An 18437-nucleotide genomic window follows, 5' to 3' on the forward strand; every position below is an offset into this window, starting at 1 on the left:
TTAGCATAAATGCTTGTTTCAATGCACCCTAAATGTCGCTCAGGCTTATCAGTTGCGAACACAAGCAAGCGAACGCGCTGTGTATGTGATGGTGGTAGTAGCGCGTACGATAGGCAGATAAGTGAATTAGAATAGAGCATCCTCTATGGTTCTAAGCGCTTTGTATCCGAGCGTACTAAGTAGTGCATGCGGCAGGCATGCGGTACACTATTAAAAAGGATCGCGTTCGATCCTCGAATAAATATATTTCCCTTCGTCCTCATCAGGCCATTTTTCGACTAAGGGCAGGAATTCCTATTAATACCTAGTATGCACTACGCGGAATTAGATAAATAACTAAGCGTTAGTAAAGGAACTCTGTACTTTGAAATACTTTGGAAGTTTTTTATTTTAACAAGTTTCTCTTTGGTCAATATGGTCCCGCCCAAAATGGTATTTGATATCTATGTGCTTGACCCGTTTACATTCTAAATTTTTCGACATACCGATACATCCTCTGTTATCTTCAAATATTGGGACAGGTTTTGTAAATCTTAGTCCAAGATCCTCCAAAAGTCCCTTCAACCATATAGCTTCAGCCGTAGCAGCACTTAAAGCGACGTATTCAGCTTCACTGGATGATGTGGCTACAGTTGTTTGTTTTTTGCTTGACCATGAAACTGTGTTTCCATAAACCTTGAATATGTAGCCACTAACTGATTTTCGATCAACAGTATCGGCTGCCCAGTCTGCATCTGCAAATCCAACGAGTTGTTCGATTTGTTCGTTCCTTTTCAAAGTCAGTATCAAATTCTTTGTTCCTTGGAGATACCGTACAATTCGCTTAAGCGCGATCCAGTGTTGGTGTCCAGAATTCTGTTGAAAACAACCCATATATCCAACAGGATAACAGATATTCGGACGGGTGGACATCATAACGTACATGAGACTTCCCAAAAGCTCACGGTAAGGTTCTGTTATACCGGCATCTTCTGTTCCAAGTTTCAGACCTTTCTCCATAGGTGTTCTTGAAGAATTACAATCTGCCATTCCAAATTTTTCAAGAAGTCGATCGATATTGGCAACTTGTGACAACTGCATAATTCCTGCATTTGTATCGTAGTCGATCTTGATTCCCAAAAAATATTTTAAAGTTCCACAATCCTTCATCTCGAATATTTCCAATAGTTTCAATTTCAGCTCCAAGATGGTATTTTTGTTTGTGCCCGGAGCAGCTTCTACGCCATGTGGAACTTCCATATAAATTTCTTCTTAAAGCTTGCCGTGAAGGAATGCTGTTTTTACATCCATTTGATGAAAATAACATCCCTTTTGGATACCAACGGCCAGTACTGTTCGAATTGTTGTTAGTTTTGCCACCGGCACGTATGTTTCGTGATAATCCATTCCAGGCTTCTGCAGAAAACCCTTCACTACTAGTCGGGCTTTATACTTCACTGGATTACCATTCTCATCCTCCTTTACACGAAATACCCACTTGGATTTCAATGGTCTACACGATGTCGGTCGCTTCACTAATGTCCAAACATCGTTTGTTTTCATCGACAACAATTCATCCTCAATAGCTTTCATCCATAATGTACAATCTTCCCGATTCACGATTTCGCTGTACGCACATGGTGGTTCAGTTGACAACTGTCTATTTCTACCAGCTGTTGCACTAAAGCCAGTGAAATAATCACGAAATTTTCTCGGGAGCCTTCGTTCTCGTTCACTATGTCGTGTTGCTATTGATTGTTCGCTTTCGCCAGTTTCGCGAGATTCATCATCACATATTGCATCGCGATATTCCTCGTTATTATCATAAAAATCATCATGCGGTGTGGTTTCGTTTTCATCATTACGTGCGACATCTTGAAGTGCTTGCGTGATATTGGCGGCATCATCGTGTTCGTCCATGTTGGTGTTGATTTCTTCTACGTTAACAGCATCATTATTATTATCCTCCGTTTCCCCCTCTTGCTGAAAACGGATAGAAATAATTTGTTTGTCGTGATTTTCAACATCCTTCATTTCACAAAACGGGAAGCACTTCTCATCGAACTTAACGTCTCGCGCGATGATAATCTTCTCAGATCTTCGATCCCAAATACGATAACCGTTCGGAGCATAGCCGACCATTATTCCCTTAACACACTTATTGTCCAGTTTCTTTCTTTTCTCATCCGGGATCCAAGTAAAAACCTTACATCCAAAAATTCGTAGCTTTCTAAAATCTGGTTTTACCTTCAGCCAACATTCAGCAGGTGTCATATAGCCCTCTAACGCGCTTGTTGGGCTGCGGTTTATCAAATATGTAGCCGTCAACACCGCTTCTGACCACATTCGATTTGGCATGTTGGAATCAATAAGCATGGTTCTGACCTTCTCAACCAACGTTCTGTTAAATCGTTCTGCAACACCATTCTGTTGTGGAGAGTAGCTTACGTTCACTGCAATTGAATTCCTTTTTGCTTGTAGTAGGTTAGCTGCTCACTGGAACAATATTCTCGGCCCTGATCTACGGTTATTTTGCTTATTTTTCTCTCGAAGTGAGCTGCTGCCATTGCTTCATACTCTTTGAATCGCTCAAATACCTCAGACTTTCTTTTAATTGGATATACTACCGCAAAGTGCGTAAAATAATCTATGAAGCTAACAAAATATTTGGATCCGTTCCATGCAACAGGATCAATAGGACCACACACATCTGAATGTATCCTCTCTAGTGGGCGCGTGGCTCGTACTCGGTTGCCATCAAACGGTTCTCTACAAAGTTTCCCGAGAACACACGTGTCGCAAAAACCAACCTGCTTAGGCTTTGGATCTAAACCAACTGCCATATTATGCCGCACTAAAGTGTCCATAGAGTGTTGACTTGCATGTCCAAGACGACGGTGCCATAGTGTACTCACCTCAGATGTACACATACTTGCAGATGATCCAGTCGTCTCCAGCTCTAGTTGCAACTCGTAAAGGTTTCGCCGCATATGAGCTACAGCAATCACTTCCTTCTTGTGTTTCATTATAGCCTTCTCACAGCCATTTTCGCGAGTGAAGAGAACATCAATTCCAGCTTCCGACATTTTCTTGACAGAAAGTAGGTTGCTTCTCAAATCCGGTAGGTAAATTACGTTCTTGATTTCCACCGTAATGCCTTCTTTGGTTTTTCCTGTAACGCTACCTTCGTATTCGCCTACCAAAGTTACACCGTCTTTGGCAACGTCCACGACGAACGGTTCGTTAAGTTTCCTTATATTCTTCAAATATTTTCTGTTGTTGATCAAGTGGTCACTGCATCCAGAATCAACGATGAAAGAGTCTACTGCGAGCTCTTTTTCTCCAATTGGAAGCTGCAATTTCACCATAAAACTCACAGTTTTCTCTGTCAAGACAGAGTTGGCGTTTCTGTCTTGCATTTTGGATCGACAATCCTTTTGCATGTGGCCTACTTTTCCGCATCGATGGCATTTCCCTTTGAACTTTTTCTTCTGAAAACTTCCACCGACAAAAGCTGTTGATTTTTCTTCGCCACAGTAGTCTGCTCGATCTGTTCTCTTCGATTCTTCACCTAACAACCGATGTTTCACAATTTCTAGGGAGAGATCTTTATCGTCCATGTTTTCTAGAGCTGTCACTAATGGATCGTAACTGCTCGGCAACGTTATGAAGAGTTGAGAGACCAAATCGCTTGTTTCCATTTTTGCACCTGCAGTTTTCAACTGACGCACCAGGTCGTCGAATTCGGCAAGATGGTTTCGCATTGACGATCCTTCCTTCATACGTAACGTGGCCAACCGTTTGCGCAAGATCGTCTGGCTTACCCCCGACTTCTTCGCAAAAGTGTCTTCAAGGGCTTTCCACATTTCCTTGGCTGTTCCCTTTTCTTCGACTATGGCTAGACAATCGTCTCCAACAAATCCAACCAGCAAGGATTTTGCCTTCCGGTCCATTCGCAAAAACTTGTTCCGCGGTTCTCCGACCGCCTCAGGCACGTCTTCTTCGAGCGCCTCCCAAACTTCCGAAGCTTCCAAGAACAAACGAACTCGAAAACTCCATTTTCCGTAGTTCGTTCCATTCAGCTGGGGAATGCCAGCACCTTCCTTTACTGAGGAGCCCATAACCTAAAGGAACTCTGTTCTTTGAAATACTTTGGAAGTTTTTTATTTTAACAAGTTTCTCTTTTATGCGACCGTTCTCGTCAATGGTTGATTTGCGACTAACTAAATGAATCGATCGTTCCTACATATATTAAAGTCTACTTCGATTACACGGCTACTTCGTTTACATTTAGAGATAGGTGTCCAGGGCGCGGTATTAGAGGAACCGCGTTCGATCCTAGCAATATATTTTTCGCCTCGCCTAATGAAGAATATTGTTATCCATCGCTAGAAATACACGCTGTAAAATCATCCCTTTCCTAACTGAAAATAAACAAAATGAGCTAAGCAAGAGAAACGAAATGCAACATATTATTTCACTCTCGAAACGATATAATTTTCGAAAGCTTATTGATCCGCTATTGGACCCCTCCAGTGGTACTCCTCGGCGGACACCAGTAGGCTGAAAGGCGAAGTCGAATCCGATCTCTGCTCGCTCACTCCCTACTCCTTGAGCTTCTCCTCTTGAGAGTTTCTGCGGTAAAGGTTCCCCTCCCATCTGCATAGCCCCCCCGAAAGCCTGGGGAAACTAGCTGGAAGGCAGTCGCTGTGAAGCGCGAACCTTTGCCAAAGGGATCTTGAAGACGGAGTTCCTGGCGGTGTTAGTGAAGCGGGGCTTAGTTCGAATTGCTGCTCGTCTCCACGGTGGACCCAGGCACCAGCTACCTTCGCGGCTGGTCGGTGCGGCGGAGGGGTCGGGCAACACTAAAGATTTAGTAGTTCCGTTGATACCGTGAAAATTTAGTGTATTAGTTTTATCTATGACGGCTTGCTTGGGAACATACTTTGAATTTAATACGCAACATGTAGCTCCGGTATCAATCACTAGATCGCGATAAATTCGGAATAAACAAAACATGGCCTTAACGCCCGTATCTAATTGTAATTTAACGAAATAAATTAATGTAGCATATCTGCTATACAAAACTTATTATAATACACACTATCAGCTATAGACACATTGTAACACACTTCGGAAAGCCAAATCACACCATTGCAACACATTCATTATAACACATCAGCAAATCAATCCACATCATAGCAACACACCTAGACCATACCGTTCATAGAAAAAACAATTGAGACACATTTATCGAAAACAACCGAAACGCGCAACATAAGTAATTCAAGCGTTTCTTCGGCAAAGTGGACAAACAGAGAACGCATAGCAACTTATTGCTAAAAAGCGCAGTGTAGGCAAAGATCGACCAACGCACCCGTTCCTTGGCTAGAACAGTTGAAACTTTCCAGAACCTTTGTAAAAACACTAAAAGCGCAACATAGGCACAAATTTATAGACACCTCACTCCGATACAATGTATAAATTGCAACTCATATCAATAACCTTTAATTAGGACAAAAACACATTCCAAAACCAAAATGTATGAAACCCATTGAGTATAAATAAAACCAATTCCGACCGTGGCAAGACAGAATCGTTCGGACTGTCAGGATAGGACTATGCCCATCCAACATCTATCGACTTCTCATTTAAAGAGTTTAGTTATGTCCCCCTACCCAAGGTAAGGCCTCTAAACTCCAACGTTTCCAGTAAGGGAAACCTCCTAAAGGTTTCTATGATCGCCTGGACGATCAAGTGTCGAAAAGTCCGCTTCGAACAAAGTGTTATTCTACCTCGATACATGTCAGCGAAACACTGACCTACCGCAATGGTACGCGTTGATCAGTTGTACCGTTGTACGCTCATCAGATTACATGGCGACCGTATCAAAAACCGAACATACTATATGGCGACCATAGCTATCTCCAAACCTACAACATTAATTATTTCATCATGCTCTTCATTTGAGTTTGGACTAACTTCCAAATCGTTAGCATTTCCCAAATACACTCTATTTTTGTTATTACTTCGCTCAGTTGATGTTGCGTTTGGCATTCGCTGTTGAAAGTGGCTGTTCGAATAATTTATGCTCCTATATCCACGTTGATTTTTATTTTTAATATTTCGTGGCTGGTTTTCATAACCTTGATTACTATAATACTGCTGGTAGGGTCTACCTCTATATGATGGGTTATACGATTGCCTAGGGTAGTATGAGTTTTGGGGGCGTCTCTTATAGCGTTGCGATGGGCGCGGGGTTTGATACCAAAGAGCCGTTGATCGCTTTGCAATCGGTTCACATTCTAATGCATCTGATATGGCTTTGCAAAGTGTAAGCGGATTGCGTGCTTCCAAGAAAAATCTTGTGTTAGTTTCATTCAAACCTTGCGTAAAGGCGCGTACTATAATTGGATTGACAATGCTATGTGCGGCAAATTCCGTAGAAAAAGTTCCTACAGCTAACTGAGCTGCGGATAATTTAGCTGCCATTTTTTCTAGCTCTTTCCCGAATTAGTTAATAGTTTTTGAGCCTTGTTTCAGCGCGGTTAATTCTTTTTCTACAGCTAGTGGCGTTAAATGCACGCTGAATCGTGTACGAAGAAGACTGAAAGCTTTTTTTACATTGCATGCTGTGTCTATGACTCCATGAGCAGTACCAATTGTGGTGAATATATAAAGGTACAAACGCTCAACTTGAGGACATATACCGGGCTCTAAGCCGACCACAAAATCTCCCCACGATTATACGAATAAACGCTCTCTTCTATTTCACCAACCTAAGAGAACGGACGTGAGTAAAACCGCTACAAACTCATCATCCGAAACCCTACTTGGAAAACCCCCAAACTGGTGACCCCGAAGTGATCGTGATCGAAAGTGAATTTTTACACGATTTTTTTTTGTGTGTCTCGAGGCAGCGTTTTTCGTGAATGCAGTGAAACTCGACAAGCACAAGTTTAATGTAGTTATTGTTGCACTCAGGTCTCAAGCCAAACACTTTCACTCCGCCATCGCAACCCGACGCTAAACAAAACGGTCACGTGGGCGCGGGGCCAGTCACCCAGTCCCATCGATTTATAGACTACGGAAAGCACCAGGAATCATCGAAACGGAACCAACGATACCGGCCCTACGCAATGCCCCAGGACTACTCTAAAAATGGACTCATGGAACGTACGCACTCTAAGCGAAGCCGGAGCCTTAAAAAAAACTTGATGATGCCTTAGCCACACTGAGCATGGACCTCGTAGCTCTACAAGAGATTCGGTGGCTAGGGAAAGGTGTGTAGAACAGGCGTGGTAAGCATTGCTACGACATATACATAGAATATAGAGAGGTGGCCTATTGCGAAGATGGCGGGAAGGGGCATACAAGGAAATGGCAGATAAGAGATAAGGAACATCAAGCTCATTAAGGATGACGCTGGCAATGAAACAAGCTTGCAAGTGCGAGTGGCGAGTTTTTATCGAGTCCAGACCCAAGAGTCAACAACGATGTGGATAAGACGGGATTACTGCATTATCATGACCCGAAAGAAAACGCCTCAACCAAACCACACAAGCGTAATCGAGAATAGGGCGTACCCAGCAACAATAGAGAGACTTAAGACACAAGGGATCACGGATAAAATTAGACAGACGGGTAATAAGGCCCAAAGTACGGTAAGCTTTGCTCGTGACAAAGTCGATATGGTCTTTGAACGTAAGCTTTTCATCCAACCAGACGCCAAGATCTTTGACGCAAGTTACACGATTGATGGGAATATCACTCAACGTGTAGTTCCAAAGTACCTTACGGGTGGACCGACCAAACGAGATGGTGTTGCATTTTAGTGGACAAAGACGCAAGCAATTATGTTCATACCAAACAGAGAAAAAGGAAAGTACATTTTGAAGTTCACAACAATCCTCAGAAGAAGAGACAGGAAAGATTTTAGAATTTTTAGGTCATCCGCATACATAAGAAGACCATCGGGGGGAAGCACATTTACACAGTCATTTACAAACAAGACAAACAAAAGGGGGCTTAAAACGCTCCCTTGCGGAACACCAGACAGGCCCACAAAGCGGTTTGATAGACAATTTACGACACGGACTCGGTAAGATCTTCCAACTAGATAGGACTTCAACCAGGCGACCATAGAATCATTAAATCCCAGTTTAGCAAATTTGGCCAATAACAAATTGATAGGAACGCTATCAAATGCTGCCTTGAAATCAGTATACAGGGTTTACCTAGCCAATCCGTCATCGTCAAAGCGTTATCGGTCGCCGTAAATACTGTTTCCGGCGTCGTAAACCCTCAATTGGGCACTGTCATTTCTATTCGGGCCTTGTGAAGTATGAATCGGGCAAAGTACAGAATGAATTGGGCCTTTATATTTTGTTGCTTTCTAGCTGTAAAACAATACTTTTTTGCTAGTAGTTGAACTGATTTGTAAGAATTCACTATTTTTAAGTTTAATCACATAAAATATTATTCAAATTCCTTTTTTTAAATTTATAATTCAAACCCGTACAATGCAATTTGATTTTATATTTAAAAAAATATAATATATGTAAGAATAGTAGCAAAATGGTATTGCCTGATGCGAATCGGAATAATGTTATAAAGAAGAGAACTTGGGCTGAGCAGTCAGTCGTTGATCAGAACTCAATAAAGCAACACCGTCAGAAAAGATAGAAGTCTGTGTCAACGGTCTCCCTCATTCGGTCCACTTCCTCCACCCCTCGGTCGGTTTTCGGTCGTCGTGATACGGTTGTGTCGAGCATTGTTCTCTAGTGTTCGAGTATTGGTCGCCTTCCATCCATTCCGCTCCCGTCTTCGTCGTCACTATCTTACATTTGGTGTCAGAAGTGGGATCACGACGAACGCGATTTTGGGACAAGTGTGAATTTCCTGGAAATTCGGTTGCGATCGACGTTGTGTGGAGTGAGGCGGTGAGGCATCAAAGCGCTGGGTGCGCTGGATTGTGCACAAAAGAACAGTGTACGAGTGTAGCGGCGGTCGTACGGGTGTTCGGTGCAATCAGGCGCTGGGTGCGCAAGTTCTGGCGGTGTGCAAAAAGAAATGCGCTGTGTGCGCGAGTTGCTGTGTGCAAAAAAGAAATGCGCTGTGTGCGCGAGTAGCTGTGTGCGTTAGTGCGCTGTGTGCGCGAGTTGCTGTGTGCAAAAAAGAAATGCGCTGTGTGCGCGAATAGCTGTGTGCGTTAGTGCGCTGTGTGCGCGAGTTGCTGTGTGCAAAAGGAAATGCGCTGTGTGCGCGAATAGCTGTGTGCGTTAGTGCGCTGTGTGCGCGAGTTGCTGTGTGCAAAAAAGAAATGCGCTGTGTGCGCGAATAGCTGTGTGCGTTAGTGCGCTGTGTGCGCGAGTTGCTGTGTGCAAAAGGAAATGCGCTGTGTGCGCGAATAGCTGTGTGCGTTAGTGCGCTGTGTGCGCGAGTTTGCTGTGTGCAAAAGGTTTAGCGCTGTGTGCGCGAAGGTTTGCTGTGTGCAAAAGGTTTGGCGCTGTGTGCGCGAGACGTTGCGGTGTGCGAAGACGGTTAGCGGTAGGTGCGCGAGTTTGTTGCGTGCAAACGGTTAGCGCCTGATGCGCGAGAAGTTGAGCGGTGTGCGTTAGTGCGCTGTGTGCGCGAGTTTGCTGTGTGCAAAGGATTAGCGCTGCGTGCGCGAGAGTTTGCTGTGTGAAAAAGGTTTGGCGCTGTGTGCGCTAGAAGTTGCTGTGTGCAGAAACGGTTAGCGATAGGTGCGCAAATTTGCTGCGTGCAAACGGTTAGCGCTTGATGCGCAAGTTTGCTGTGTGCACGGAAAAGGGTGGCTGTGTGAAGAAAAGGCGCTATGTGTGTGACTAGCGCTGTGCGTTTTGGGCGCGAGAAAAACACTTGTTTTCTAGAGCGTTACAAATAGGGAAAAATGGACCGTTTGATAAGCGAATATACGCGTACGGGTTTGGTTCGCATGTGCGAAACGGCGGGTTTAGCAATGTCTGGAACCAAGGAGGATTTGGCTAAGCGGTTGTTAGAAGCCGGTATAACGAGCGATGAGCAGCGCGAAGAAAATTCCGGGGAAATGAACGCGTCGGGTTATTATGACGTGGATGCGGAATCGGAGGCTAGCGAGACGGGAAACAGTGGGACGACTGCGGCGGGTGGTCCTATTGCTGTTACCGCGGAGACAAGATCGATCGTGGCAGAGGTGGTGTCACAAAGGGCGGAGGTGCCAAGAATTGCGAAAAGGGAAACACATGCACCGTTGGTGCAGCCCTATTCGTTCCGTGATGTGGAAGAAGGTATTGAGCCTTATGGTAATGACCTCACCAAAGATATTGGTGTGTGATTTGATGATTTTGAAAGAGTGGCAAGTATGGCGCATTGGACCGATGAACAAATGTTTATCATGTGCCGCCGGAAAATGGTTGGTGTTGAGCGAAGTTTTCTCTCGACGGAGAGAAACGTAACATCGTATGCAGCTATGAGATTGAAGCTGATTTAAGAATTTGGAAAAATAGTGCGGTCGAGTGACGTGCATAGGCGACTTATGGCACGAGTAAAACGTTCGCAAGAGACAATGTTGGAATACGTGTACGAGAAGCAGCGCATAGCTCGTGACACGGAAATCGATGAAAGTAGCGTTGTCGAGTACATCGTGGATGGTATGTCTTACGATGCAAAAGTGCGTGCGTCCCTTTATCGAGCGCGCAGTATAGCCGAATTAAAAGAAGAACTTGTGCTGATGGAAAGAGCAGAGAAGAAAAGTGCGGTAAAGAAGAACAGTGTGCAGAAAGAGCCAAGGTTGGAAGGAGGTGTGCGCAAGTGTTACAGTTGCGGCAAGCCGGGGCATCGGGCTCAAGATTGTTCCACGAAAAAACGATCAGCAGCTGACACGCACGCTTTTGTCCGGAATACAAACGAACGTACTCCGGTGAAGTGTTTTAGATGTGGTGGTGAGGGGCATTTCGCCAAAAATTGTGACAAAAACAGTTATAGTGTGATGGGTGGTCAAGCTATTGTAGCAGGTAGAGAGCTGCCAACAAAGAAAGTGAATATTTACGGAAAAGAATACACGGCTCTGATCGATACCGGGAGTGAAGTATCGCTCATGGGTTGGGATGTGTTTTCTGAACTTCCACCGCGGTGCAAAGTGTGGAACCAGTCAAACCAAATTTTAAGGGGCCTGGGAGGAGTTCCACAAAAGGGGCTGGGTGAAACAATACTCGAAGTGAACTTAGACAATTGGGTCTACCAGGTGCAGTGGGTTTTGGTACCGTACGAAACAATAAGGACTCCTCTGATTTTGGGGATGGACCTCGCCTCAATTTTGTAACTTGTTAAGAAGAGTCAGCGTGCAAAACGGTAAAGCCAATGGCAGTGCAGAAATTATTATGAGTGATGTGATGGACGCGGTGTGTGAAAACAAGACAAGGGAACCGATTGTGGTGGAGAACAAAGCGTCTGAAACCGTTGATGGGCCCGTGAACAAGTGGTTAGGAAAAGACGGAAACATTCTGGATTACAATGATCGGAAAGTGATGACTGTCGCGAGTGAACTAACGGCAAGGGTTCGTACGAAGCAAAAACAGGACGAAAAGGTGAAAACTGTCTGTGTAGTTTCTGTGGATAGGTCTTGTGAGTCGCACAAACTAAATCGAGAACATTTGAAAAGTGTGGTTAATCAAACTGAGACATTAGTCAGCTTGCTGAAGCAAATAAGCAAGAAGAAGAAAGTGCTGAAACGACAAAAGGATTGTTTGAGATTAATAGAGAAGAAGAATGCGGCTTTACCCACAGGATGTCAGGACTATTGGGGGTCGATGGAAGACGCTACAAAACGGTACAGGTACATGTTAACAGATGGTTACTCTAATTTTGCTTGGCTCTTTTCCACCAGAACGACGGAATCGGGAGGAGACATGCGAAAGAGCGAGACTATGTCGTCGATATTTGGATATCCGACACGAGCGACTACCGATAGAAGAACACCGGTTAAGGCAAGGACGTTCGTAGAATGTACGAAGGGCAAGAATAACGAGCAAATTCTTTCGGTAACGGAGGTACTACGAGGAAACGGTCAGCCGGAACGAAAAAAATGGACGGAGTTATCAATCCGAGCAAGATCGTCATTGGATTCGAAGCCGTGTGTTATAATGAAAAGTGGGTCCGAGGGTTTGATCGAAGAAGTGTTTGATCGCCAAGGGCAGGATTTAGGAAAAAACGGAAGAAAGGAGATAAAAAAAGGAACAAGGTCGATACAAAAAGTATTTTGATAGGGGGAGAAGCAAGAACGCGAATGTGGTGTTAGATAGAATTCAATTATGATGAGGCGTAAAGAGTTTCACAATCAAATTCAGGAATTTGGATAGGATAATGAATAAGAAGGCTAGAACTTCGAGGATCGAAGTGCATCAGGAAAGGCCGAATGTAAGAATAGTTGCAAAATGGTATTGCCTGATGCGAATCGGAATAATGTTATAAAGAAGAGAACTTGGGCTGAGCAGTCAGTCGTTGATCAGAACTCAATAAAGCAACACCGTCAGAAAAGATAGAAGTCTGTGTCAACGGTCTCCCTCATTCGGTCCACTTCCTCCACCCCTCGGTCGGTTTTCGGTCGTCGTGATACGGTTGTGTCGAGCATTGTTCTCTAGTGTTCGAGTATTGGTCGCCTTCCATCCATTCCGCTCCCGTCTTCGTCGTCACTATCTTACATATATTTGGTGATTTAATTAGGTTAACTATTTAAAATAATACATAATAAGTTAAACAACATGCAAAATACGTATTTTTAAACAACTTGATGGATCAAACACACCGAAGCTACCGATTTGACACCTTCAAGAGTAGGACGCTTTCATTCTGTACTATGCCCGATTCATACTTCACAAGGCCCGAATAGAAATGACAGTGCCCAATTGAGGGTTTACGTCACCCGAAAAAGTATTTACGGCGACCGATAACGCTTTGACGATGCCGGATTGGCTAGGTAAACCCTGTAAATCGTGTCCACTTGAAGACCAGAAGCCATGTTGTTGAAAATGAACGAAACTAGGGACATGAGATTAGAAGAGGTCGATCGTTTGGGCATGAAGCCATGCTGGTGAGGTGAAATATAATGCACTACACGCTTAAGGAATGAAAAGTGAATAACATATTCGAAAATCTTGGCCGAAGCACAAAGTAATGACACCCCGCGATAATTTTTGGCATTAGTTCTTTCGCCTTTCTTATGTACAGGCACTAGCCGTGCACATTTCCATAACATTGGAAAGGAACCGGAATTTAATGACTTTCTAAATAAACGATACAGTAATGGGACAAAAATCAATACGCATTTTTTAATCACAGATGAAGGAATACCATCGGGACCTGGAGAGAAAGAGAGCTTGAGCTTAGATATAGCCATAGCAACAACATCCTCATCTATTGCGACATCAAAAGAAGGAATGATATTTGATGGTGTATGGGTGAGGCCATCCGACAAAGACAAGGGACAAGTAGTTGGGTCAACGAATACGCTTGCGAAGTGTTTGGCAAATAAATTACATTGGTCAACGGGAGAACTGGCGGACTCGCCGTCCAAGGTAAGTAGGAATGGTAGTAGATTGGTCCAGTTCGCCGCAGCGAACAATCTGGTAGATGGAAGTACCAAATTTGCGCGCAAGAAAATCCACAAGGGTACATGGGCGCACCCGGATGGAGTAACCCTCAACCAGATCGACCACGTGTTAATAAGCCACCGACGACAGTCGAGTCTGTTAAATGTCAGAACATATCGAGGAGCCAATATCGATTCCGATCACTACTTGGTTGCCTTAGTGATACGCTGTAGAATCGCCCGCCCCCGCGCCAATGGGGGCGGAGAAAACACGCAGCCTCGGCTCAACACGGACTCTCTAAGGGACATTACTGTCCAACAGGAATTCAAAGCCGCTTTAGACGAGTCTCTACTACCAGAAAACAGATATGAAACTGCGAGCGAGAGGTGAAACGCTCTAAAAACAAAAATAATAAACTGTGCAAGAAATATACTCCAACCACGTCGTGGCAATACCAAATCTGGCTGGTTCGACGATGAATGCAGACAAGTGACCGAACGTAAGAATATTGCATACCGAGCAATGCAGCAACGGCATAGAACGCGGGCATGCGCAGAGAAATATTCACGGCTCAGACACGAAGAGAAACGAGTTCACCGCTCCAAGAAGCATGCTTTGGAAGAGCAAAACATGCGGGAACTCGAGCAAACCAGAGAGGCGTACGGACCGACACGAAAGGTTTACCAAGCGATAGCAGGTCACCGAAACAACGTTGTATCTAAGGTAACGTGCTGTCGCAACAAAGATGGAGATCTGGTTAGTAACCAGCCAGAGGTCCTCTTGCGGTGGGCTCAGTACTTTGATGAATTACTCAATGACCAGATTAACGAACAGCTAGAAGCGACACTAGCAGATAGTGTCATGCTACTGCCACCTAGCATAGATGAAACACGAAAGACTATCCGTCGGCTGAAAAATAACAAGGCACTCGAAACCGATGGAATTGCAGCCGAACTGGTTAAGAATGGAGGTGCACGACTAGAAAACGAGATTCATCAAATGGTTACTGAGGTGTGGGATAGCGAATCGATGCCTTGTGATTGGAATCTCGGCATCATCTACCCCATATACAAGAAGGGAGATAGATTGGACTGCAACAACTACAGGGGTATTACGGTGTTGAATACCGCCTATAAAATATTCTCCCTGATCCTTCAGGATCGCCTTGTCCCGCACGTCGAAGAGATAGTCGGAAACTATCAAAGAGGATACCGAAACGGAAAATCAACCACTGACCAGATCTTCACCATGCGGCAGATCTTGGAGAAGTTGGCTGAATACAGAAACGACACATACCATCTCTTCATAGACTTCAAAGCCGCATATGATAGCATAGCCAGGGTAAAACTTTACGACGCTATGAGCTCATTTGGAATCCCGGCCAAACTGATAAGGCTAGTTAGAATGACTATGACCAACGTCACATGCCAGGTGAGGGTGGATGGAAAACTCTCATGACCTTTTGCTACCACCAAAGGTCTACATCAGGGAGACGGGCTTGCCTGTCTCCTATTCAACCTGGCACTAGAGAGGGCCATCCGTGACTCGAGGGTGGAGAATACGGGAACCATCTTCTATAAGTCAACCCAGATCCTGGCATACGTTGATGATATAGACATCATTGGTCTGCGGCTCTCCTATGTAGCAGCCCGCTAGGCAAAATGTCGCGCGACATGAATGCTTGAAATCGATGCTTGTTAACATTTTATTTCAAGCATCGTGAATGTCCCAGCGTGAGCGCTGAGCGCACCTCCCCTCATTCTCAATGCCGCGTTTTTGGTTAATCCTCGCTCCCACCCTTTCTTTCCTTCTCCTCAACGAACCCACCATTCCCGCGAGCGTAGACCGATCAAAAAATTCCAGGAAATTCGGACAGTAAGTGTGCAGTTTTTTTATTAACAGAGCTATTCGGGAATATTTTAATACTTGATGGTGCGTGCTGGGCGAACGAAACGTTTGCTGCTTGCTCCACCGATGGCGCGTGCTGTTAGAAGAAAAACACTTGCTGTTTGATGCGTTTTCCTGAGGAATGAATAACATATCTAGCATTAGAATGGTGAACAAAACTAGGACTATTTAAAACTTACCGATCACGAATATATTTAAGTTAAATGGCGACTCTGTAAGCCCAATTCACCTTCTTTGATCGGTTATCAGGTGCTTTGGTAATGAAATAGCTACGTGTGATGGAAAATAATAGAAGAATAAACAAACATTAAAAGCAGTACGATTATTAGAACACAAACATCATTTGGATCATTCTTCGTCTTATGCATACACTTACCCGTAGATCAAGTAACAAAACAAACTGCATTTACGCCTGCGTTGACATCTTTCACGATTTACTTAACCACTTTTCTATAAACATTTTATAATTTTCACTGCATCTTCCGGCACCGATCCTTCCCAAATGAAATTTGCATTCGTTCTGGCAATGAGTTTCGAACGATCAAAACACAACGCGAGAGTGCAGAACACAAAGTAAATGGCACTATGTACAAGTGTTGATCATATGGTCAAAATAAAGTATAATGGAATTTATTTTACTTCAAATGAATTGATTTTATTCTGATTTACATTTCAACTATTGTTATCAGCCTAGTTGTTAATGTTTAAAATTTTGATGAAGTGAAAACATCATTACCAGATAAATGAAACGATAATCGACGCTTTATGACCATATCGAATTATGATCGTCTTTACACATAGTGTCATATCTGGCGCTTCAGGGTCTCACGCTCATAGCAAAAATTCTCGCAACTTCGCAACGGTGGGAGCGTTCAGCTGTGGAGGGCTGGAGGAGTGCGAGTGTGTGTCTCATGCACACAGCGAAATTTTGGTCAACACCTCGATGGTGGGAGCGTTTTTCCATGGGATGGGGTAGTGGAGTGCGAGTGTGTCGCAAGATTCCTTCAAAACTAGGGCCAGGGGTAGCGAGAGGCATCAAAATGAGTTACTCTTTGCCAAGCGGGAGAAGCCTACCAAGGGATCGAGCAGGCGGCAGAGAGCCTCGGATTGCAGATAAGCGAGGCAAAGACCAAACTGATCGTGGCAACATCAGCGGGCCTACCAATAAATAATCAGAATCTACGTAGGCGTGACGTGCAGATAGGTGAACGCACTTTTGAAGTCGTCCCACAATTCACCTATCTGGGATCAAAGGTCAGCAACGACAATAGCATGGAAGCTGAGTTGCGCGCAAGGATGCTGGCTGTCAACCGGTCATTCTACAGCCTGAAAAAGCAGTTCACCTCAAAGAACCTGTTGCGACGGACGAAGCTGGGACTATATAGTACTTATATAGTACCAGTACTCACAAACGCCTCTTAGACATGGACACTGTCCAAATCTGACAAAACCCTCTTAGCCACGTTCGAGAGGAAGATGCTCAGAAGGATACTTGGCCCCGTATGTGTGGAAGGACAATGGAGGAGCCGCTATAATGACGAGCTATACGAGATGTACAGCGACCTCACTGTCGTACAGCGTATCAAGCTCGCCAGGCTCCGGTGGGCTGGCCATGTTGTACGCATGGAAACGGACGACCCAGCCCGTAAAGTCTTTTTAGGCCGTCCACAAGGACAGAAGAGGCGTGGTAAGCTTAAATTGAGGTGGCAAGATGGCGTGGAGGCGTCCGCCATTAAGGCCGGGATAACGGACTGGCAGACGAAGGCGCGAGACCGTGAGCGGTTTCGGACACTCCTGAGGCAGGCCAAGACCGTAAAACGGTTGTAGCGCCGGATAAGTAAGTAAGTAAGTATCCCTCGGCGACCAAAAACCAAGCCAACTTCTGGCCCAAATGCGTTGAATGGGAGGAGACGATTGCCCTGTCACCATACTATAAAACATTTGGTTGCGAGCGCTAACATCGACGATACGGTCAATAATAGCAGCAGTGCCATCCGCGTCATTAGACGAGCAAGCTACGATAGCTGACAAAATTATGGAAGCCCCCCATAGCGATGTCTTAGCAGTGAGCGCACGTTCCGCTGAAAACCGTCACGAGCCGACGGGACCAATCGCTGATCATAACACTCGATGCATTTTTTTCGACGAGCTGATGCCAACACAACCAAAAAAATAGTTCTATTTTTACTCCCAGCAAGAGACACTGACGTAAGACCATTCCAAACATTCATTTCATCACCACATAGCGCAACACGAACTCTAACATTCATTTTATCATCCCATAGCGCACCACGGAGTGGCTGCACTGCACACTGAACCACATATACCACCAAACGCAACACGTTCTGAAACACTCAGATTTGCCGAGAACATCATCACTCACGGTGAGACACCACTCGCACCTGGTAACATCGACCTCAACCGCACTCACCATCGTTAGCACCTGCGAGAAGTGAAAGCAACACTAACACTAACTCTGAACAAATATGCCGAATACACATTACCGATAACGTTTCACATCACCGTTTTTTAATTGACACCGGCGCCGAGATATCGGTTACTATATTTTACCAAATTCCACCTAGAGAGACTTAACCCTTCGCCTTCACGAAAACTTTTAGCCGCAAACGGCACACAAATAGCTGCATATGGGCAAAAAACGTTAAGTCTTGATTTGGGACTCGAGAGAAAATTCTCGTGAACATTTGTTGTCGCCGACGTCAGTACGCCTATGATAGGTGCGGATTTTCTCGAGTTTTACGATCTATTAGCCGATGCTAAGAGAAAGAGATTATAGACAACTCGACAAAACTCCAGATTCAAAGTACAAAAAGTCAAAATAAGAATACTATTTCAACAATTTGCATAAACAAACAATTTGCCAGCATAGTTGAACGATACAAAGACATCACAAAGATGAACACTAAACATAAAACTACTAAAACGGTGGAACACCAAATA

The sequence above is a fragment of the Anopheles arabiensis genome, chromosome X, assembly GCF_016920715.1.
Source record: "Anopheles arabiensis isolate DONGOLA chromosome X, AaraD3, whole genome shotgun sequence".
Lineage (NCBI taxonomy): Eukaryota > Metazoa > Arthropoda > Insecta > Diptera > Culicidae > Anopheles > Anopheles arabiensis.